Raw genomic sequence first — 25386 nt, 5'->3', positions numbered from 1 at the left:
AGTCTGACGGCTGACTGGAATGGGTAGTCATAGGCCTACTGGCTGTGTCTGATGTAATTTCAGGGGGTGGCTATATGTTAACCTCAGTGTCATATTCAACCTCTGCACCCCCTGACTTTGCCCCTGTTTGGCCGCCATCATCATCAGAGTCTGCTGATACTTTGACAGCAGGTGGTAGAAGTCCCACACTTCCACTGTCAGGATCACTTCTGATAATAAGCAACAAACACTGGAAAAAATAAATACCTATACTACTGTAGTCGAATATATGCTAACAAACTAACAGTGGTGCCACTATTACAGACAGTGCATCAATATACACAAGAATCCTGACATCAACGTCACACACTAAAATATTTCTTTGAACTGCTCATCAGTACTGACATAAACATGTTTGGCTTACCACATGGAGATGATGGCATGCCCCCTATGCTGGATGGTCCTGGAAGATGTTAAGCAAAAGGTAAGGACAACATCATCACAATTAACAGTAACATGGGGGTAATACTTTTTTCACTTTAAATGTCCATTAACTATAGTTTCAAAAATAACTTGGATGACAAGTCCCACCTAAGCCCATGTGTAATCAGTCAGAATGTGTTGTTATCTGTAGCAATCTTCAAACCCCTCCAAAAAATGTTTCTTGTTAAACAGAACTAATGTACTTATTTAAATTACTATACAACAGTATTTAACAATTGAGATACAAAAGCCTACCTGGAAGCTCCTCCTGGATATGATTGCTGTCCCTGATACAGTAGCAGCAATGTCAAGGACATACAGTTCTGCATTTTCATGGGAGCTGTCTGGATCCCTGACAGTGGACAAGAACTCTTCATTTGCTGTTAGTGGTGGGTCTATAGCAGGGCCCCCAGTACCCAGCTGATTATGGGCCAGTGCAGCTGTTCTCCCCTGTGCAGATGAGATCATGTCAGTGGCCCCTATGGCACACCTGATCATATGTCCTGCTGTGTCCACATATTGCATTTATGTCTGCAACTATCTGCTGATAAATTTGCATTCTGGCTGACATATCTACACATCACCTCTCAAGCAAGAAGGCACCATGTTGCCTAAAAGCTTCCACAATGACCTGATTCTCAGGGTCACTGAAGGGTGGTTTTAGGGGATTGAGACACCTGGGTGCCATAGTCTTAGGTGTCCCAAAAGACAATAGAAGGATAATACACATACAGTGGATATAAAAAGTGTGCACACCCCTGTTAAAATGCTAGTTTTTTGTGATATAAAAAATGAGACCACAATAAATCATTTCAAAACATTTCCCACCCTTAATGTGACCTATAACCTGTGCAATTCAATTGAAAAACAAAAAAAATCTGTTAGGCGAAAAAATATAAAAAATAAAAAAAGTACACTAAGTTGGTTGCATAAGTATGCACAGCCTTAAACTAATACTTTGTTGAAGTGCCTTTTGATTTAATTACAGCATTTAGTCTTCTTGGGTACACACCTGTCATCAATTAAAGAGACTCTGATTAACCCCAAATAAAGTTCAGCTGTCCTAGTAGTATTTTCCTGACATTTACTCAGTTGCTTGCTACAGCAAAAGCCGTGGTTCCCAGAGAGCTTACAAAGCATCAAAGGGATCTCATTGTTGAAAGGTATCAGTCAGGAGAAGGGTACAAAAAATATCCACACCAGTGGATATACCATGGAACACAGTGAAGGCAGTCATCAAAAAGTGGAGAAAATATGGGACAACAGTGACATTGCAAAGAAATGGACGTCCCTCCAAAATTGATGAAAAGACAAGATGAAAAATGGTCAAGGAGGCTGCCAAGAGACCTACAGCAACACTGAAGGATGTGCAGAAATTTCTGGCAAGTACTGGTTGTGTACTACATGTGAAAACAATCTCCTGTATTCTCCATATGTCTGGACTATGGGGTAGGGTTGCAAGATGGAAGCCTTTTCTTACACAAAAAACATCCAGACCCGGCTAAAATTTGCAAAACAATACATCAATTCTCCTAAAAGTATGTGGGAAAATGTGTTATGGTCTGATGAGACTGGGTCTGTATTAGAACATCGAAGTTTCAAAACTTCGAATGTTCTAATATTGGACCTTATTCAATGACAGCTGAAAACATTGAACATAAAGAACAGTGAATTTTTTCCTAGGGAAATAATTTGCTGTACCAAAACACATATACACAACACAAGCACACCAAACAAACAGCAATCCACACACATACACCTAAAATCTTACACCTAACCCTATACTAAACTATACACACAACACTAACTATCCACTTACCTTAACCCAAACCCTAACCCTAAGGTCCGTCACTATCACACACTCACCTCACCCGCACCCTAACCCTAACTCACCTACCCTGCCCTAACCCTCACATCCACACAATCGTGCACTTACCTGACCCGTGCTCTAACCCTAACTCACCTAACCCACCCTAACCCTCATGTCCACACAATCGCACACATACCTAACCCACGCCCTAACCTTAACTCACCTAATCCGCCCTAACCCTCACATCCACACAATCGCACACATAACTAACCCGCACCCTAACCCTAACTAACCTAACCTGTACTCAGTCGCACACTTAACTGAACCCGACCCATAACTTTCCAACCACAGTGCTGAAAATACAAAAGCAACAGAAACGGACAACCAAATTATTTTCTGTTGCTTCGATATTTTCAGCTTTCACTAAATAGGGTTCGATATTAGAACATTTGAAGTTTTGAAACTTAGATGTTTTTATATAGACCCGATGAGACCAAGGTTGAACTTTTTGGCCACAATTCCAAAAGGTACATTTGGAGCAAAAACAACACTTTGCATTACCAAAGAACACCCTCTCTACAGTGAAGCATGGTGGTGGCAGCATCATGCTTTGGGGTTGTTTTTCTTCAGCTGGAACTGGGGATTTAGTCAAGGTGGAGGGAAATTATGAACAGTTCCAAATACCAGTCACTTTTGGTTCAAAACTTTCAGGTGTCTGCTGGAAAGCTAAAGATGAAGAGGAATTTCACCTTTCCATATGACAATGGCCCCAAGCATGCATCCAAATGAACAAAAGAATGGCTTCACCAGAAGAAAATTAATGTTTTGGAATAGCCCAACCAGAACCCAGACCTAAATCCAATAGAAAATCTGTGGGATGACCTGAAAAGGGCTGTGCACAAGAGATGCCCTCACAATCTGACAGATTTGGAACACTGTTACAAGGAAGAGTGGGCAAATATTGCCAAGTCAAGATATGTAATGCTGATAGACTTCTACTCAAGAAGACTGAATGCTGTAATTAAATCAAAAGGTGCTTCAACCAAGTATTAGTTTAAGTGCACACTTATGCAACCAGCTTATTGTATTTTTTTTTTTTATATTTTCCCCTAACAGATTTGTTTGTTTTTCAATTGAATTGTACAGGTTATAGTTCACATTAAAGGTGGGAAAAGATTTGAAATGATTTATTGTGGTCTCATTTTTTTATATCACAAAAACCTGGCATTTTAACAACAGGGGTGTATACACTTTTTATATCCACTGTAACTATCACATAACTGCAAAATAACTGTTCTCAGATAAAACCGAAAAGGTAGCATTTCAGTATTCCTCACTGGAGGCACATAAACAGTCTAGAGAGTTGAAATATGAACAGGCTGGATGAAAAAAAAAGAAGAGTAACAATAGCAACATATACCTGTTTGTGCCATAATACAAATGCAACTTTGCTCCCCCACCCCAAAAAACAGGAAAATTACACATTTTTCTAACAAATCATAATTGGAATGCTAAAAACTGCTATCAAATGAACTGTCTACAGATATAACACAGAACATTCCATTTTAAGGTATTGCTAATCATGTATATATGTGAAATGCCCTGACAAGCATGCCCAAGTCATCAATAATCTCTAAGTAATGCATATAGATAAAAGTGTAGCCTTTGCTAATGAAATATATAGAAATATTAAACAGATTTTTTCTTAATGACATTTTAGTATGTGCAGTATATAGCTGAAAAATGCAAGCATACTTTCTCAATTTCAGTAATCTTCTGTGCAGATATATCCCAAAGCATTAGCCTCTTTTTTGTGTTCTCCACATTGCCATTTTATGCTGTAGATTCAGGGCTGTCAGCACAGTGAAGATGCAACTCAGGTGTGAACTCATTAGAATTGCTGAATCCCAAATACTTGGTTCTGTGTATCAGGTGTAAATATAGTACAGGCACTCCCTCAGTGTTTGTTTTTAATGGATTGCAACTGTGAATGATTACTGGTAGGGAGAAGGAAAACACAACAGCAATGCAGACTGCCCGACATCCACTGGGTATGTCAGGTTAGACTTACAAAGTATTAGATGTAATTTTGTCAAGGTTGGAAATGTAAATAAGCAGCATACAATTCACAGATTCTGTTCATTAACATCCAACCTCCCCTTCATTTGTTGAGAACTACATATTAATTATTGCCATTTAATATCCTCACACATTTAAAGACAATGATATAGAATGGCTTACAGACTGCATGTCTCAGATTACTGATCAGATAAGAAAATAATGAGAAACAAACACAGAGAGGTAAGACAGAGCTGCATATTTGCACACAATACTCATAACTGGTTGTGTGATTACTCAGTGCACTACATTCAGAATTAATATGCGTACTGTTATATGGTTTCATAGTACTGTAGATGATGTTGCAGTTGGCCGTATGCAGAATTATTTCAGTTCCTAGCTGCAAAGGTGTTTGTTTGGCAAAAAGGGACAAGGCACCCTTACTATGTTCTGAACGTTCACTGGAATGAGAGTTCAAATCCAGACCTATGTAGAAATATTTAATGTGTACTAACTTGGTTGTGTTTATGTGATAGATTGCTTTTCCTCGTTTCAACTTTTTTCCCTTTTTTGGTGGGAGGCAGTGTTTGTGTGGTGTGTGGCTTAGTGCTAACAAGGGGAAATGGAGAAAAATGAATGTCAGATTTGGCTGTGCTTATCTCGTTTGCATGAAGCATGGCAGTGAGCAAACTCAGACTAGTGGTCCACCCAGGAAGCAGACAGAACACCTGCAGAACACCTGCATACAGGGTGTCTGTAAAAGGGCAAAGTTCAAAAACAATATATTGTTGCAATTTTTGTTTTCCATCTCACAACTTCATGCAACAGTGTTTCTTAGTGGTTAGCAAAGTTCCCCAATAGCTGCAGCCATTGAACACCTGCAGACAGGACTCAAACAGCCAATAATTGAAACTGGATACATTCAATTAATTCTGTTGGGCACTGTGCAAACACGCTAAGTGGCGTTGTGTGGCAGTTAACACAGACAACTTAAGAATGATTAAGAAATTAGGAAATGTCATGTAACTAGTTTTGTGGCAGCAGGTGTAAGTGTAGGGCTAGAGTACAGATCGTCCTGGGTTCTAGTACAGGGTGTGCAACCTATTTTTACTATTGTGACAGTACAGTTTATGGCAATGAACTGAAAAATAGAGAAATGTTATTTCAACATTCTTGTCACAACAGGTGTAAGTGTAGGATTGCCCTTCATGTGGTCCTGGGTTTGAAAACTGGATATTCCATTCATGTTTACTGTTGTTCCACTTCCAAGTATATTCATTCTCACTTTATAACACTTTAGATAGTGCAGCTGATATGAATTACATGTATGAGGGATAAGACAACATTATTCTGTTTTTAGATGCATGACCATACCTCTCATCTGTACAGATTTTTGCAAAATGTAAAGATTTTTAACTCATGTTTAGGTTTGTTACTCATAAAATTCTAGTTTTCTGGCAAATCATTGGCAAATAATTGGGGACTGGCGCTCAGAAAATAATGATAGACGTTTGAGATTCAGACTTCATACTATTCAGAAACTTAATTCTAATGCAAAACCTGTTATTCTATCAGCATTCTAAGTTTGCAAGAGCAATGTTTAAAAATTGCCCATTTTTGGGCCTTTGTTCCCCCATTATTTATGGCCTTTTCCAGATTTCTTGCTTTAAGAGGTTGAGAGCTATGTGCATGACTGAGGGTATACTGTCTACTATATTTACATGGGACACATATGCAACTGGATCTGTATACAATAAACTTGTCAGGTCACATACATACAAGTGTAATAGCTCAAACTGTCATCTGTATTTATGTATGATTGCTGACTATGTCTGAGCAGCACTTCTTCTGTGACAAAGGTGGAAAATCAATGCTGTGCAAGAAAATGTTTGTCCCTTATGCCTAGGTTTGAATCCCACAGTGTAAAAATTAATTTTATCACTGTATAAAAGCAAAAATAAATATGTCAAGTCATTACATTTATGCCTCCCGTGCATGTCTGCAAACTTAACTCGCCTAACAGATACCTTCCAATTTCCAATATATATGCCCAGGCTACATCAATAGACACTCCTCAAACTAAGGCTAAGTGTCATATTAACTTTCCAGTTTCAAGTATTTAGTTCCTCCCTGCTTGGCCCTGTTGATCTCCACTTAAATCATGCAAAAACTACTGGCAGCATTGTTTGAGTTTGCACACTACCAGTAAACAAGATAACTTGCACTGGCGGGAAAACATCAGTTTTCATTGCACTAATTCATCTGGTAGACATGGCTGCCATTTGAGAGGAAGGTGTCAAGTTTATGGCACAGAGATGGGGTGTCCAGGAATCCAGGATATTTATTGGTACTCCTGGTAAAGCTCCACCGCCAACGACTTCTGCAGGGGTCTGTTCTGGCTCCCAGTACAAGTCTGAGACGTGGAACAGTTTGTCTCAGGCTGTATATAATGCCACTGGGATCCCACTCACTGGAGAGTAGTGTAGACATCATTTAAATGACATACATAGGTGAAAAAGGGATACTGTCAACCATTGGTTTAATGAATATGAGACTGCAGATATCCCACATATTTGTAAGTATGACAATGAGAGAGTACTGGTAATACTTAGAAAGCTAAATATAGACAAGACTGGTATGCATAAAGCTCTTCTGTTATTTTCTGTTATTTCCTCAGCTGCTGCCAAACGTGAGTTCAGTAGACAGGTGCATGTTGCTTGAATGTAGAGACTGCAGGGAGAAAGTGGTATGTATGGAGCACAAGAGAAGTGTTATTGTAGCTTTAAAAGTTAAAGATAGCTTTTTGGGTTTTATGCAGTTGTATTAAATTGAGCATGCATATCCCAACTATAAAAGCAAGTATGCATGCATTACTCTGTAGCACTAACCAATTGTAGGAGTCAGACATTAGACTGCAGTTAGAGATTGTGGGTTCAAATACCACAAATCACAACTATACAATACTGCATTTCTTTAATAATATTTAAATTAAATTAAAAACTCTATACCAGTGACAGAAATGCCCTGCTGTTAATTGTAATCTGTATAAATGGAGCATGCATATGTACAATGTATGCACATTTCAAGGATTACTTTCAGCAATCTGTAGTATAGTGTAGTATCGGTTAAGATGCACAAAGAGTTATTATATTAAAGAGTTGTATAATTGTATTAATGCATTGTATGTCACATATGATGGTACTAATGTTATCTCTTTTTTTCTCTCACCCCAACTCTTATCTCTCTTTTTTATATTCTATGTGTTATCAAAATGTCTCCACATCATCCATGTGTACCACATCACTAAATGCTGTACAGCACAGCGAGGTAGGTGGACCCCAGTGGATCAACCTGCCTCCACTCCATCGGCTCCAGCACCAATGCCTAGCACATCTGGGAGCCATCCTGACAGCACTGCCTCTGCTTCCCTTGCACTACCTGTGCCCTCAGGTAGTACTACCCAGGAGCAGGTGCAGTGGTACCTTCCCAGAGCAGTGGTGGAGGTGGTGATTTCATGAGCCTCCAGAAATGACAAGGTCGGTGCATAAAGTCATGCACAACACCACCGGTATATGCCTATGCTGGAAGGAGAGCCTACTCTCCCTCATGGTCCATAGCAAGAGAAGATGTCTAGCAGTCCAGCTGCCAGCGGAGTAAGGTTCATAGATTCATAGGTTGGTACTAGGTTATCGGCCCTAGGGCCTATGCAAGCCTAGCCATAACAATTCCCTGGATATTTCTTCCCACAATATTTACTTCTCCAGGCCGCTGTCTAGCAGGGCAACTGACATGATCCCTGGGGTGAATTTCCTATCTCCCATCCAATCATCAAGGTTCCTTTTGAAGAGGGCCAATGAGGTGCTCTGCTTGATATGTATGGGCAGTCTATTCCAGAGTATGGGGAGTCTCTGGGTCAGGAACCTATCCCTCCAGCATGTTTTGTTCATTGTGATGACTAGGTTTAGATCCCTGGAGCATGTGGCTCTGAGGGATTGGGATTTCTTTAAGTGGATCATGTCCAACAGCTCAGGGTTTGACATGGCCTTGTATGTTAAGCAGTGATCGCCTCTGAGTAGATGATAGGGGACAGTCATGACAGTCCAGTGGGTGAGAACTTGATTCTCACTGTCTCCCAGCTTGATGGGCATGAGCCTGTGTTGTCCCCTCCTTCACCCCAATCATGGTGTCCCCCAAACTTTTGTGTCCCTCACCATCCTTGTCTCTTGTCTTGTTTGTCTTGTTAATTTGCATTTGCTTCCTCACCTACCCAAATTACCTGACCTAGACATACCTACATCCCTTGCCCAGCAGTTCTTTCTTATTGAATAATAAAAAAAAAAAAAAAACACCTGTCCCACAAAAACAAAATTGTCCCATACATAGCTCTCCACTTCACTCACGTGCCTTTTTGGACACTTGATTTGGTCCAATTAGCTATACAACATGATTTCATGCAGTCCAAATATTATTGTGCACATATGATCAGTTTTTACTGTTGAAGAAATGGATAGCTGTGGTTTCCTATCTTCCTCCACATTCCTGTATTGTTTTCCATTTGTTTTTCTCTGTGCTTGCTCCACATTTCACCACTTTCCCATCTACCCTATTTTAACACCAACAATCTGGTAAAAAAGAGAATCACACACAACACACTTAAGTACCAGAAAAAAACAACGGATTACTTTAATTTTGGCCTTTATGTTTGCAAGGAGTTTGGCATTGGGCACCTCTGTGTAATGCCACTTAACCCCACTATCCTATCCCAACACAGAGTAACATATGCTGAATATACTATATGTTTATTTAAAAGTATTATATATACCTGGATTTGAACCCTGTATCATCTGGGCTCAAAAATAAATGTCTCAATGCATTTACACCCGCTGCCACAGAGTCAGCTATGCACCAAGTGTGTTTCATAGACACAATACTAACTTTCAGACTTTTTACAGTGTGACTTGTGTTTGCGCACTGCTTAACTACGTGCAAACAGTGAAAGAAATGGAAATGTATATCTTGCATGTGCAAACTGTTTGCCAACTGTCATGCAAATCCTCTGCTCACTGCCCTATGATAAATGAAATGTTAACAATTTTTAGTGCTGTTTACTGTCCATTTACTCTTTATGCCATGAAATTACATGTGTAAACATAACAAACTGAAAGCCCTATCTAACAATATGTCACATATTTACAAAACAGCCATGTGTTGCCTCCCCCCATGCACTGCAACCCTTGTGTCTCAGTACTTCTTTCACATGTATATCAAGTACACTACATAAAGTAATATCAAAAGTTGTGTGATATACAATGCACATCAATCTGGTAACATTCATAACTAGAACTACTGACCCATAAGCCTAACCAGGCTTATCTACAAGGCTATGGAAAGAATCATCATGGACCTTATCCACAGGAACATAGATGACCTTCAACACATTTGATCCAGCACATTTTGTTTTTGTCAAGGGTAGATATTGCTTATTAAACCTAGTGGACTTCTTTGATCATGTCCCCAAAGCACTGGATGAGGGATAATAGGACATTCCACCTATGTTGATTTATCCAAGGCCTTTGACACAATCCCCCATACAGGTATCACAGAGAAAATCTACCATCTGGAGATTAACCCATACATTACTAGATGGATAGCCAACTGGCCCACTGACATAATGCACACTGTCAAAGTTGGGGAGTGCAACTCTACCACTAGACCACTTACCAGTGGAATACCACAGGGATCTGTGCTGGGCCCACAACTGTTTGGAAACTATTTCTCTGAAGCCCAGACAAAGGTAGATGGCCTAATGGTTTACCAAGTTTTCAGATGACTGTTAACTGGGCATAGTTATGTAGAGTCCCCTGTGATGGTAGCATACTATAGAAGGGGCTGACACAGACAAATGATTGTTGTCAAACTCATGGACTGAACCTTAAAGCAAGCAATGTCTCATTGTCCCCTTTAGCAATGCAGTACCCATACTAATTATGATATACATAGCACTCCTCTAAGCTCAAACACAGTGTTTCTAGACTTGGGAGCACATGTTGATAGCAATCTACACTTCAATCACTATGTGTCCATAGTGGTGAGACACACATTCTACATTGAGCACCTCATAAATAAAGCCATCACACCCATCACACCCAAGACCAGGGAGGTCATAGCTCTGTTGTACTCTACCCTTATCAGACAACCAATAAAGTACAATGCTCCCTTCTGTCTGTACCTCACCAGAGACCTACAGCAACTGGAGAAAACACAGAGGTTTGTGACCAGGGGAATCTGCTGCCCCCAAAACATGACATACATAGAAAGATGGAAAGACCTGTCACTACACTCAGTATCATACAGGCTGTTGAGAGGTGACCTGTGCCTGGTCTAGGGAGCAGTATCAGACTCTGCCCTACTGGAAATGTTGGACATCCACAAACCAAATGGGAGAAGAATAATTTACTCCAAGGATCTCAACCTAGCCTGTGACATAAAGAGATTATGCTGGAGAGACAGATATATCCCCCAGTGATTGCCACTTATCTGTAATAGGCTCCCACTGCAAGTGAAGCAGTGCTCCTCAATGAACATATTCAAGCACAACCTTAACAACTGGATGGATGATCGTAAATTTACCCCTCAGGTGGCATCTATGTACCTCATGGAGAGGGGCAGTCGGTGCTGATCAGATAATTGCTCTGCTAACAACTACCATCTAACTATGCTCAATAAGGGTACTTGTGTTTTTACACTGCTAAACTTGTAAACACTATAGATTCATTAGCCTAGTAACCTCCTATGAACTTATGAAACTATAAACCTATGCAAGCCTCCCAACATCTTCTATCCAACATGCACTACTGATGTCATCCACTATAAGTTGTCCTGAAGCCTTAAAAAAATCAGTCAGTCCTTGAATAAAGTACTGAGTTATGTAGCCTGTGAACTTAGGTGGGATTCTGTTCTCACTACAGTCAAGTGTGTGTGTGTGTGTGTGTGTGTGTGTGTGTGTGTGTGTGTGTGTGTGTGTGTGTGTGTGTGTGTGTGTGTGTGTGTGTGTGTGTGTGTGTGTGTGTGTGTGTGTGTGTGTGTAGCCAGAAGAGATAAATGTGTATCCTACAGATACCACTCCAGTCTCATAAACTGACAGTATTTTGACACTTACAAATGCCTGCACATCCAATTAATGCAGGCCTCCCAACATCTTCTCTTCAACATGCCCTACTGATGTCATTCATTATAAGTTGTCTTGCAGCCTTGTAAAAGTCAGATGTGCTGTAGTGCTTGCATAAAGTACTGAGTTCTGTAGCCTGTGTACTCGGATAGGTAGGGTTTTATTCTCACAGCAGTTAAGTGTGTGTGTGTGTGTGTGTGTGTGTGTGTGTGTGTGTGTGTGTGTGTGTGTGTGTGTGTGTGTGTGTGTGTGTTTGTAATGCTTGACCTTACAGTGAGCCTTTTACACCATCATGTGGGACACTGTTATTACCATATTCTCCTCACCATACAGTGCTGATGTCATCAGCTATAAAATGTTGTCTAAGACACTCCAAGTCACACTTGAGCTGTGGCATTTGCCTTAAATATAAAGTTCCATAGTCTGTGTACTCAGATGGGTACAGGTTCTATTTTCACTGCATTCAACTAGGGTGGGTGTTTGTGTGTGTTTGTGCTCTTGCTTGACATTACAGCAAGCCTTTTACACCAGCATGTGGGACACTATTATTACCATATTCTCCTCATTTGACACTGCTGATGTCATCTGTATATCTGATTTGTGGATGTGCACTATTCCCACCAGGGCAGGGTTAGAGACTGGTCTGGAAGCTAGGCAGAACACACATTATCCTACATGATACAAATTACAGTGACATGACTTTCAGACTATCCACATACATCACGGCATGGTTTGTAGGCCCTGTGTTTTCTTGGTGAGAAACCCCTGTGGTCTCTCCAGCTGCAGCAAGGGTCTGGTGAGGTACATGCAAAAGAGAGCATTATACTCTATTAGTGTTCTGAAGAGGTTCAAGTACAGTGCTGTCATACAATTCTAAGATCTGAATACGATGGCATGACTTATGATGTGCACAACATAGGCTTTCAATACCAGTGTGGACACTTGGTGCTCAAAGTTCAGATTGCTATCTATGTGTGTTTCCAGTGTTTGCATCACTGGGTTTCAGCATAGCAAGACAGTTGTCAATGTTGTAATTAGCAAGGAATTCCACTTTTCAGAAAGACAAAATAAAGACACATTTTTACATTTATTTGCAAACCATGTGGCTTTGTCACCAATCATTTGTCTTTCTTAACCCTCATGTAGTATGTTATCATCATAGGTGGACTCAATGATCGCACCCAGTATGCAAGAATCAGAAAATGTGGTAAGCCAAAGGATGTATACTTTAGCCTGAACTGTCAAGAAATAGATTCCAAACAGTAAAGGGCCAAGCACAAATCCCTGGGGTATGCTAGTGGTGACAGCTCTACTGGCACAGGTTGATTCACCAACTTTCACAGTATGTATTCTGTCAGTGAGCCAGTTGGTTACCCATCTAGTGATGTAAGGGTTAATCCCTAGTTGGGAAAGTTTCTCAATGATACCTGCATGGGGAATATGTCCAAACCCTAGGCCATATCAGGATAGGTAGTATGCACTGTCTTAACTTCATCCAGGCCTATCACACAGAATTAACAGGCTGTAACAACATCACAGATTGCATATGGTGTGACTCAGCAAATACACCTTCCTGACCCAGTTGAATACACACTTCAACACACCCTTCACACAGTCTATGTTCCTATACAAGGATGTATATCAACATGCATCCACGTGAGTTGAGGGACAGCAGCCGATGCATGCATGTATATACACATGGTGACTTCTCATCTCTAAGGTAGAGCAACATGTCATCATAGGTTCATAGGTTCATAGGTATGTACTAGGCTAATGACCCTGAAGCCTTTACAAGCCTAGCCCATAGGATTACCCTGGCATCGTGCCACCCGACCTTAGTTCCCAGTGCCTCTGTCGAGTAGAGCCACTGGAGTTATCCCTGGGATGAATTTTCTCTTTCCCATCCACTCATCAAGATTTCTCTTGAAGAGGGCCAGTGAAGTTCTCTGTTTGACATGTATGGGAAGTCTATTCCATAGCATGGGCAGTCTCTGGGTTATGAACCTGTCCCTCAAGCATGTTCTGTTGATTGTGGTAATGAGGTTAAGGTCTCTGGAGTGTGTGGTGTGAAGGGATTGGGATTTCTTTAGATGTAGCATTTCTAACAGAGCTGGGTCAGACATGGCTTTGTAAGTCAAGCAGAGATCACCTCTAAGCAGGCGATATGAGACAGAGAATCGTTGGAGTTTAAGGTCTAGAATCCTCTTTGTGAGGTACTTGTGTGGCCTTTCCAGTTGTTGCAGGTGTCTAGTGAGGTACATGCCAAATGGGGCATTGTACTCAATGACTGGCCTAATGAGGGAAGAGTAGAGGAGACAATGACCTCTTTCTTCCTGGAAGCAAAACCCTTAGTAATGAGATGTGCCACATAGAAGGACTTTCTGACCACAGTGGCAATGTGGTGGTCAAAAGAGAGGTTAGTGTCAACCTGTGTTCCCAGATCTCTTATAATGCTTTCTGTGTTCCGTGGACTACCATCGATGTGGTAATTCATGGGAACTGGGTTTTTCCCAAAAGGGATGATGACACATTTTTTGGCATTGAGCTTAAGGCTACGGTTCTGACACCAGTCGGTCTCAGTGAAGCCTTTCTGTAGGATGTTAACATCACTTGGGGAGTTAATAATAGCTCCTAACATGCAATCGTTTGCGAACTTTGTCAGCCAGAGTCCCTTCATGTTGGCTTGGACTTCAGAGAAGTAGATATTAAACAGGAGAGGAACCAGGACTGAACCCTGTGGGACTCCACTTGTGACTGGTCAGCAATCTGACTTGGAGTCAGCTACTTTCACACTGTGGGTTCTATCTGTGAGCCAGTTTGTAACCCAACTAGTGATACAGGGATTGATACCTAGCTTAGTGGGTTCTTCTATGATTCCTGAGTGGGGAATGGTATCAAAGGCCTTGGCCAGATCAAGGTAGGCTGTATGAAGCACCTTGCCTTCATCCACAGCTCTGGTGACTGACTCAAAGAAGTCAACCAAGTTGAGCAGGCATGATCTACTCTTCACAAAACCAATCTGTGTGGGATCCAGAGTTTGGAGATTCCCTATATCCTTGTTTATCAGGTCCATGATGATGCATTCCCTAGCTTTGCATATCAGACTCGTCAGGCTAATATGGCAATAGTTCCCAGGATCTGTAGTCATTCCTCATTTGTGGAGAGGGATGATTGTAGCAGTACACCATTCGGTAGGGACAAAGCCTGAGATGAGGCTGTGATTCAACAGGCACACAGGTGAGGTACCAGTTCAGTCTCTAGTTCATGTAGACCACACCCAGGGATATTGTCAGGTCCTATAGAAGCTGTATTCTTGGCCATGGACAGTGCTGTTTTAACCTGTGCAGCAGTAATACTGGGTGCCTGTTAATCTACTGGTATTGTGATTGGTCCTTTGGGGGGAGAGGGGTAAAGTTGGAACTGAATCTGTTGGCCAGTATATTGGCAATATTTGTTGGCTCGGTATAGGAGGTACCATCATGCAGTAGCTCAGAGCAAATCTGGGTATTGCCGTGGAGATTCTTTACATAACTATACAAGGCCTTGTGATTGTCTTTACTATCTGATACAATTCTGTTTTCATAGCTAGCTTTAGAGGATTTGATGAGGCATTTCAACTTTTTGTTGAGGCTGATAAGGGCATTTTTACAGTCTTGGGACTTCACCTTATTCCACACCAGTTTCCTCCTTCTGTTGTAGAGTTTGTTTATGGCAGGGGACCACTAGATTAGCTTCCTTTTTTAGAAGGAGAGCATCTTGGTTCTATTGGGTATGGCGAGATCAATGCATTTGTGTATGTGTTCGTGCAGTGCATTGGTGTATGATTTGGCAGTCATGCAACTATTCTCCATTTGCATGGGTGCCATGAAGTTAGCCACCTCTATTTTTAGGATCTTAAATTTAGCTTTGGAGAAGATTTTCATGGTGGTTACCTTTGCAGGGGTGGGTGGGTGGGAGGAATGTGGATTTCCCATGTGAGTAGTTTATGGTCAGATCTAATCAGGGAGGAGTTGACTATTGGTGTAGAGCAACGGTCACCCATGTTACTAATGACCAGGTCAAGGATGTTGCTACTTCTATTGGGGGCAAGAATAAGCTGGTCCAGGGCATTGGAATTAATGAATTCCAGGAAACGTTGAGGAAGTGTATTGGTACATGAGTAGTTTTCCCAGTTTATGTAGGGGTAGTTGACGTTGTCCAGTATGAGAGTGTTAGGTTGGACCCTAATATTCTCCCGGGTGCTTAGGAAGGTGGAGTGTGAGTCTTGGGATATGATTGGGGACCTATAGCAGGCTATGACCTGAATCGCTGTCTACCCAATGTTATCTGTACCTGAAGTATCTCTGATGCATTATGTTGGGCTACCAGTTTGGAGGTGTGCTCATCCTTTATGAATATGGAAACACCACCGCCTTTGGAGTTTCGGTCCATGTTCTGGGGCCAAAAGGTGTGGAATGAGTTATAACCTGGTAGTGCAGGGGTAGCTTTCTGCTGGACGTTTTCTAAATGTATACTAGTAATAGCCCAGCTGTGTGCAAGAGAGCTGTCTGAGTTGTTAATGCTACATCATGCCTGTTACATCTGTTAGATGTCCTCAAATAGGTCATTGAGGGCATGCATGATGACAACACTATCATCATTTTGAACTTGACAAGCCCAAGGCATTTGACACAAATCCATACTGAGGTATTCACTCAACACTGTCAGATATGGCCATAAACGCCTATGTCACCAAGTGGAGAGACCAATATATCACATGTATTGTATCTAAATGTGTTAAAATATGTGAAGTGAACTTATATCTCAGGTCCAGTGATCAGGTCCATATGTCAGGGCTGTCTGCTAGACCCTTTCCTGTCCATTATTTAAGTCACAAACATCATGAGTGAAGTACACATCCTGTGGCCAAACAGCTATCTGAAGGACTATAGACTGTGGGAAATCATTGACTCTAACTGTGATAATAGTATAATACAGACAGTATCACCACACACCAAAGCTTGCTTTCACAGCTATGACAACAGCTGCAATGACACAAAAAGATGGGTGGATTTGTTACATTAGAAAAACATACAATGCAAGTATAATGTAGCCATCACACCTTATAAGCAGACCAGTTAGTATGTGACCTGTGTCCTTGGGTATATGATATGCGGAACATCCACCAGCATGTGGCCACAGTGCTGACTAGTCCCTTCTATGTAACATAACTACTGAATATGTGAAGGACATCCACATCACAGGCCATAATACTTTCATAGTTCACAGCCTTCATCACAACAATAACTGAGTACAATGCACCCTTCTTCATATTCCTCACTACACATCTTCTAGTAATGTGTAATGGAAGTGTAGCACCTTTGCCACATTGATCTGTCACACATCTTACTGGCCATACCTAGGTATTCTTTTTTGTGGCATAAACATTACTATTAGTGTGGAATCCCTGTCAATTTGTTACACCATATGCATATGTGTGATACCTGTTCCGGTGATGCACTCAGTACATACATAGCTGTTTGACACTATTGATGGCATGGGTAAAATTTGTGACAGTGTGGATTATGCCATATGTATATGCCATGCACACCAGTCAACAAGCCTGTACTGATCATATGTGACATACAGGTATAGCAGTGTCCCTCCTAACACCTCTAGCATATGTTAGTGTCAGGACAGTGTGTGTGATTACCCTCATAGAGTCCGGACATGTCATAATAGTTCTAAAAGTGTGCTTGTGCAGAAACATCTCAGCTCATTCTATAGCACATATGTTATGTCAGAGACATGGGATTACTGGTGGTATTATTCTGATATTGCCCATGATTATGCTTGCTTCTTTTTATGTTGTTCATGAGCCTTTACCTGTGTCTCACTTGCTGGAGACCTCTGCTGAGATTACACTCATATTCAAGCAAATCAGTTTGCACAGTTTCCCAAAATGCACCCTACCCCAGTTGTATATAACATCCCTGATAGCTGTCCTCTGCATTGTTCATGTAAAGATGCTTATCTCACACAGACATATTCACCATTGTTATGTCACCTTGTGTGACAGTCACATAATACACGTTCACTGTGCATATCATACTTCTCAGCTGTCTAATTTGTGCAGTATGTACAGATTTTTGCCTTATATTTTTTGCTCTGTTCCTTATACAATGTGTGGTTTTCTGCCATATCACTGGGATAATATCAGGAGTGATGTCACTAAATAATTACATACATTTGAGTTTCAGACTTCAAAAGCTTCAGGAAATGTATCTTAATACAAATCTTGTTATTCTAGCACATTTCTAAACAGCAAATATGTCAAATTAGTCCCTATTTCTGGGTCATTGTCCCTGCATTATGTTGGGTTTTGTCCTGATACCTTGCACTAAGAGCCTGAGAACTATGAAAACTATTACCTGTTAAGCCCTGGTGATCATTGTGGCATTCTGCACAACCCACTAACTGTAGTTTGAGTTAAGACTGGAGATTTGGTGTAGTGGTACATTTCTCTGACTCTAGTCAACAGAGTCCAGGGTTCAAGACCTGCCAGTGATTATTTGTTTAGGGTTGGGAGGGTGGCCTAATGGTTGAGGTGTTTGCCTTACAAACACAAAGTGCAGGGTTTGAGTCTCACAAGGGATAATTGGCTAGGCTTAAAATGGCTCGCAAGGGCAGTTAGCCTAGTACTAATCTATGAAACTATAAACAGGATTGCTATACGTGTTGGGTTTCCTGGCTGGCAACTGTGCTTATTTATGTTTACACCCATGAATATGCAATGAGCACTGTTGCTCACTGTGCATGACCAAGCAGTGCACACGTAAAATCTGTGAAGTCTGCATGGAGTTTACTGAATCCCAGGGACAGAGTATAATTGATGCATTCAGTGCTGTATGTGGGATATGCTGTGTGGTGCGTGGTTTACTGTCACTGTTCATTAGACATTCCCTCTTATCTGTAAATATTTTTTACAATACAGCTAATCATATTACTGCTTATAAAAGTTATGCCTGACTGTTCACCTGTGCAGTGATTTCAGATGGCATCGTGTAAGAAATATTTAAAGTTTTTTATTGTTTTGCTGAATATATTTTGCTTAAGGACACCAGAATCTGCAGAAATGTTAATTTATTAAAAAATTCATTTGATTAGTTGACTGTTTTTATTTTTACAAACATGTATGTATTACAGTTTTTAAACTTGCATTTACCATGATTCATGCCTTGGACAGGAATTGAAGATGTACCCAGAGTTTTTTTTTTAATTCTACAATATTTTCCATATTAGAAATGGTTTACTGTTCTGTATTAAGGTACTGCATATCATATTAATTCATTATGTCATACACATCAACCTGTCTCTTTAGAAATACCAATCATCATTTGTGCAGTGCTGTGGGAAAAGTGGCAAAAGTGCTAGTGTTGATGGCAAGATACTTATGTAATCTTTTTTCAGGTGTGTGTTATCCTCTTAATAGTGTGTATTATTTTTATCTTCTGTGTAATTGGCACCTTTACCATTACACATTTGAAACTTTTGATAATGAAGGGGCCCTTAATGGTATTAAATATTTCCGTTTCCATGGTATGCCCTCCACCTTTCTTTCAAGATTATTTTTTATTGTAAGTACTACTATTAATCAAATGAAATACAAGCACATGGCAACATCTTAATACTGGGTTGCATTATACACAGGCATAATTATTCACTTCCTGTATTTTGTAGTTATATACATATTTTTCGTTTTTTTTTTTAACAAATTACCTTTGAAGTTAAACATTGACACCATTGTACTAAAAGGCATGGCATGAAATGCAAAATTTCATATTTTAAGAAACTGAAATGTTTATCCTAGGCAAGAGGAAGTCATTGCCAAATGTGTCATACATAATGTCAGATAAACATAGGGTAGGTGAAGGTCCATGTGATCTTGAGGAGGGCTATCATGTGAGCTAGATACTGACGTACTGCAATGTTGTGGCCGTCTGGATTAAATTCTTTATATAAATATGCTACTGTTTTTAAACCAAACTTCCTGTTGATGCTGATGTGGGTAATAGCCAGCGTCCACACCACCTCTGATTATGCTACTGCTACTGTCATCTGTATCACCATCATCCCCATGAATAGACAAGAGGTATTCTTCATTGGTGGCTAAAGGAATGTGTAGGAGGTCATGTCAAGTAATGCTATGGGCAATTGCATTCTGCCTTATCTTTTCTCTGGCACACCATACCATACCATATCATTGGCCCCCTTTTTGCATTTTGCTAATGTACATTTCTTTCCACTGAAAGCATTTGTATTAATAACCACTTAATTCCATGCCTTTGCCTTTACGGCTTGGTTGGATCCGCCTTTTCCAAAAAACGCATTTGCCGTATATCCTAAGGGCCATTATAAGAATATAGTTCTTCTCATGGCTAAAACTGACCTTTCTCTTTTTGGATCCCTACTGCTGAATCATTAATGTACCCAAAACAACATGCAAAAGTGACACACTGCAACTTTTGATCCAGTCATCTGCCCAAAAACACTGTAATGAAAGCATGCCTGCTTTCATCACAAATAAATCAAAGATCTAAGGACAAAAGCAGGTTTGGTGTCACAACAACCATATTCATATAGACATGAAAAGTGCCAATCCAGCAAGCTAAATTTGTGTTGCAATAATCTGTGCAACACCATCAACTTATTTGTGCCAGTATTGAAAGCACTTTGCTAAAAGACTTGTATCCCTCACCTAACGTTCCTGTATTTATACTGTCATTTGTTATTCAGAAATAACACTCAGAAATCCCCAGTAAAGCAGCATGTATATTGACACAATAATACAATACATTCTTGAAAATGCAGTGCATCTGACTGCAATTACTTCAAATTAAGTACTTTTAGCATGTGTAGCATAAGCACTTGATGCCATCAAAATAAATTTCCAAAACATCGTTCACATTGGCATTATGACTACTTCAATATACCTTTCCAGTTCTGTTGTCATGAATTTTCATTCATAAATGGCACTCGTAATCAGAATTGACATGAGTCATCTACATTTGACTGTCAGGTCTATAAAAAACACACAATGTTCCAAGAAAACACTTCAGTCTAATATCAATATGCACTGCTTGCCAATAATTTCTTATATTTTTACTATCTATTCTTTACTCGAGAAAGTTTGCAGTTTCATAAGCCATTTGACACATATCTCGAGCAATTGCAAGTTAATATAGTGGTCATGAAATTATTTGCATAAATTCAGGGGCATTTACTCATGTCATATGCAAATTTATGCTTTTTTGTGCTTAACTCTATGAACTGCAGTAATATGGAGGAGTGTAAAACTACAAATTGGTTTAACTAGGAGTCAGGTAGTTGCGAACATGCTGCAGAAAGAGATTGATTCTGCAGCTGTCCACGTAAATGCATGAACAACCCTGATAATTCTTCAATAGGCCTATGATTAGGAAAGGGAATATGGAGTTGACTCAGATACAGTTGAGACTGCATAAACATGAAACAATTCATACCAATCCTACACAGTCTGCACATCTCAACCCCTCAGTACTTAATGTAAGTTTGTAATTCCACACACAGGGACAATTTTTGTATACAGAAAAAAAAACGGAAAAAAGGGTTTCTACTGATGCAAAACTGCAAAAGGAATGCTTAAAGAAATGATTAATGCATTATATTTATGTTCATTGTTCAAATAAAGATAAACACCACAGAAGCAGAAATGGTACTGATTACATAACTGAATTTTATTCTCCAGGGAAATGAAATGTGACTGAATTCTTTAAAGAAAAAGTCATTACGACAAAGCATTTTGGTACAACCAAATTTACTAATAATTGCAGCACCATGTCTAATGCCCCTACTTGTTAACTAGGGTTGATTAACTCTTTTACTCCAATGGAGCTCAGAAAGTTTGCACTCTAACTTCCAATGGGTAGAGCCTAAGCCTTTTGACAGAATCAAATTATGTCCTCATATTTCTAACAAATGTTCATATCTCTGGAACCATAGGTGTTATGAAAGAAGTATAAATGGCAAACACTTCAGTACAAACTATTTTATAGTGGTAGTATTCTTTAGGTCCTAGGTCTTAAACTGAATTTTATAAGTCACAGTAAACACAGTCCCCAGGATTCACCAACCTTCCGTGTAAGACTAAGTTAGTCTTACACGGAAACTGCAGTCTAAGAGTAAGACGTCAGCGCACCATGCATATTCATGAGGGCGCACTGCCTCAACTCTAAGGCTAACACGGAGTGTGCACCAGTGCAGGGGGGCATGTCGGACTGCCAAGCAGTCCAAAAATCCACGCCCCTGCAAGTCTCTCAATTGGGAAATGTCAACTGACATGAGCGAGTCTGCTCAAATGTGTACATACCCAACACTACACTCCCCCACATTCTAAATACCAGTACAATTATAAAATGTAAAACTTTTATTTTTTTTAATTATTCCCGATATAGCTGCCCGTATTTGCACGTGTTTGCGTGGGTTTGCCCATTGCTTAGCTACAGTTAGCAGTTTAGACATCGAAGAGGATAATAAGAAACTTATATGCAAATTAAGCAAAATAGCAATAGCGTAGTGGTAGAGCCTTCACACAAAGAGGAGGCATTCCCCGTTCGAGTCCCACCACTCCCCTTTCTATTTTGTGTTGGAAATCTGTATATAAAAATAATTCCTGACATTTATCTTTTAAATGTTAGTAGAAAGCATTGAAATGGCCTATGTAGTACTGAACGAATGTTTTATATATATATATATATATATATATATATATATATATATATATATATATATATATATATATATATATATCAGAAGGTGAAATGGTTATGCATACTGATGAATGCATAAGTAACGTATCTTAAGCAATGTGAAGCACTGCTAAGCAAAGTTTACCAGTATTAAGCATATTTAAGTATAATTGCTCATAGCTTAGCACTGCTTTAACTAGCGCAAGAGCTTTGCGTGGAGCTGCGCATCGTGCAAACTAGCGCAAACAGAACATGTTTGTGCATAGCTGCACAACGCACTAACTAGCGCAATGCCAGGCAATGTCAGGCAACGTAGAGCACCGTAGAGCAATGTAGGGCAAAGTTGAGCAAAGTCGGCTAAACACAGCCACACCTCCTAGCCAGTCTGGCCAGTAGTAAAATAAAAAGCAATAACAGGCCTCGAACCCGGGATACTATGCACCATAATCACAGTACTGAACCACTAAGCCATGACAGCTTTTCATATGCATGCACTTTCAACACACACATACATATCAATGGAAGTTTACCCACTGCTAAGCAGGTGTGCTTTCAGCTGAGTTTTTTCAAAACCGGCCAATCACAGATAAGTGCGGGAAATGAGGCATATTTAAGCTCCATAGGTGGGAATACTTGCCATAACTGGTTGTAGCTCCCATCTGCAGTCAGCATGGCCGGTGTTGGAGAGGGCTCTTGATTTCGAGCGCAACGTTGGAGTATTGAGGAGTCAAAAGTAAAGGTTTGGCTCCTCATCCATAATCATGAGGAGAGACTCCTGCAGGGCCAGTTACAGGGCACCCAATACAAAGTGGAAGCCTGGAACCATCTAGCTCATGATCTCACCAGTGCCACAGGTGTCCCTCGGACTTGTGAGCAGGTCAGACACCACTACTCAGACCTGAAGAGATGAAAGGAGGACCGACTGAACCAGTGGATACAGGAGGCCCGTGGGATGGAAAATGCCCCACTACTGAGTAGGTAGCCATAGAATGAAGTATGTAAAAATTCCCATTGTAGTCTATATTATGGATAGGTATGTCTCAATATCACTTCATTTACTTCACAGCTGCAGGTGTCCGTGCTGTGAATCAGCAAGCCTATGCAGATAGGCTGCTAAGGCTGCGCCACCAGGCAGGTTAGTAATTATTCTGCATGTATTGTTATATAAAATAAGTGACAGAGCCTGAAAAAGAGTGTTGTAACCCATTAATAAAGGTATAAAAAGTCTTGAATGAGTCTTCTGCATGCACTGTTATATCAAATAAATGAGAGAGCCTCTAGAAAAGTGTGTTATGTAATTAATAAAGGTATAATTCCTGGAGTGTGTCCATGTCACTTTCTTTGATATGTTGTTGTACTCTTGCATTATAGAAATAGTACTGTTGTATTAAGCGCTGTCAACCCACACTTGGGTAGGCCCATATAAAGTGGATGAAGGGAGTGCCAGTAGCTGTTAAGCATATATACAGTCCTCAACTGTTGGTTCATGCCCAGCATGTACAGGTTAATCTGGCACATGAGTAGCTTGGTATTGTGCTCCCCACAAAATGTCATTCTGCTGGCAGAAATGTAGGGAGCTGTTAACATATAACTGATAATTTCACCTAAACATATCTAGATACGTACAGGAAAGTAGAGCTGTCAGTGTACCATCTCAGCAGTAGTGTGTCTGAGCAACTCACAAAATATGTAGCAGTAACATCTGCATCCCGGACAGTTTGTATGTCAGATACAGCCCATGTATGTAAAGATCTAGCAAAACCCATTTCCCAATTTAAGGACAATTGGGTAGTGTAATAATACATGTAGGGGACATATAACTGCAGTTAATAGGAATGTAGTGTAAACTAGAAGGATATATAAGTTGTTAATAGAGCTATTTTTTTCCACCCTACTGTATGTGCATAAAAAATGCAATTCCACACCTCAATGGGTATGTCTAATCTCAAAACATTTGTTGGGACATATGTCCTATTGGTTTATAAATATCTGCATTTATTTTGATGCATGTGCCCTGTTCAAATACCACAATATTGGTGGCCTGTTGCCATCAATTAAACCTGCATGCTGTTGTAATGTCCACTGTTGTTCTATATATCCATGTGTCATGCTTGCTGTTCAACTGTTGGAACTCTGGTGTGTTGGGTTAATGGGAATACTTCTGCATGCTGTTATAACTAATTGGGAATGATGTTGACTGTTACTAACCCATATTTTCATTAAATCCTCCTCAACATAGAACGTATGGGAAGGCCGGTCCCAGTCGACCCACCTGTCCCACCTCAGCTGGCGATGGCACCTGGCACCAGCAGGTTCGGTGCCCAGCCTGGGACCTCTTCCTCCGTTGGCCCTGTGCCACCTTCAGGTGGAAGTGCTGCAGGGGATGGGGCTCGTCCCCCTCATGCAAGCGTAGGTGGAGGAGGGCCACCTATCACCCTCCGAACGGTCCAGGCTGTGGTGCATAGGGAGATTGAGCATTCTGTCACTGATCTTCTACGCCAGCTTGAGGCACAAGTGGCATGACTCACGGGTGAGCCTGCCCCACCTACGCATCCCCCAGCACAGCCACCCTCTGGGCTGTGAAGGTGCAGTGGTGACTGCCCATGGGTGGGGATCTCAGTTCTACTGTTGCCATCTGTGGGCTCATGGGCTTGCGATTTGTATGCATCTTGTTTGTCTTGTCTGTTTACCTCCCCAACCTACCTCCCCAAATATACCTACCCCCCTACCCCACATTCCACTCTCACCTGAAAAAAAAAGGGCACTCTGCTCCCAAACAAAAATTATGCCCCATACATAGCTGCCCATTTTGCACACATGTCCGCTGGACACATAAACTGATATTTAATTGGCAGTACAACATACTTTGTTGTCTTCACCTCTCTCTCAGGGGTGGAAGGTTTCATATTTCCCTCCAAATTTATTGCATATGCACAGCTGTTGCTGCTAAAGAAATGGGCAGCTATGGACCTTCCCTACACCCGTCCTGCACATCCTGAGCTGTTTTCCCTACTGTCTTTCACTCTTTGTGCCCCTTTTTCACCACTTTCCTATCTCCCCATTTTCTTTTCTTTCAAAGAAATGAGCGCGGGGTTAGCGGGATCAAGCACTATTAAGCAGTA

Source organism: Protopterus annectens, chromosome 4.part0, assembly GCF_019279795.1.
Source record: "Protopterus annectens isolate FY-2018-M chromosome 4.part0, PAN1.0, whole genome shotgun sequence".
NCBI lineage: Eukaryota > Metazoa > Chordata > Ceratodontiformes > Protopteridae > Protopterus > Protopterus annectens.
This window is presented reverse-complemented; position numbering follows the sequence as displayed.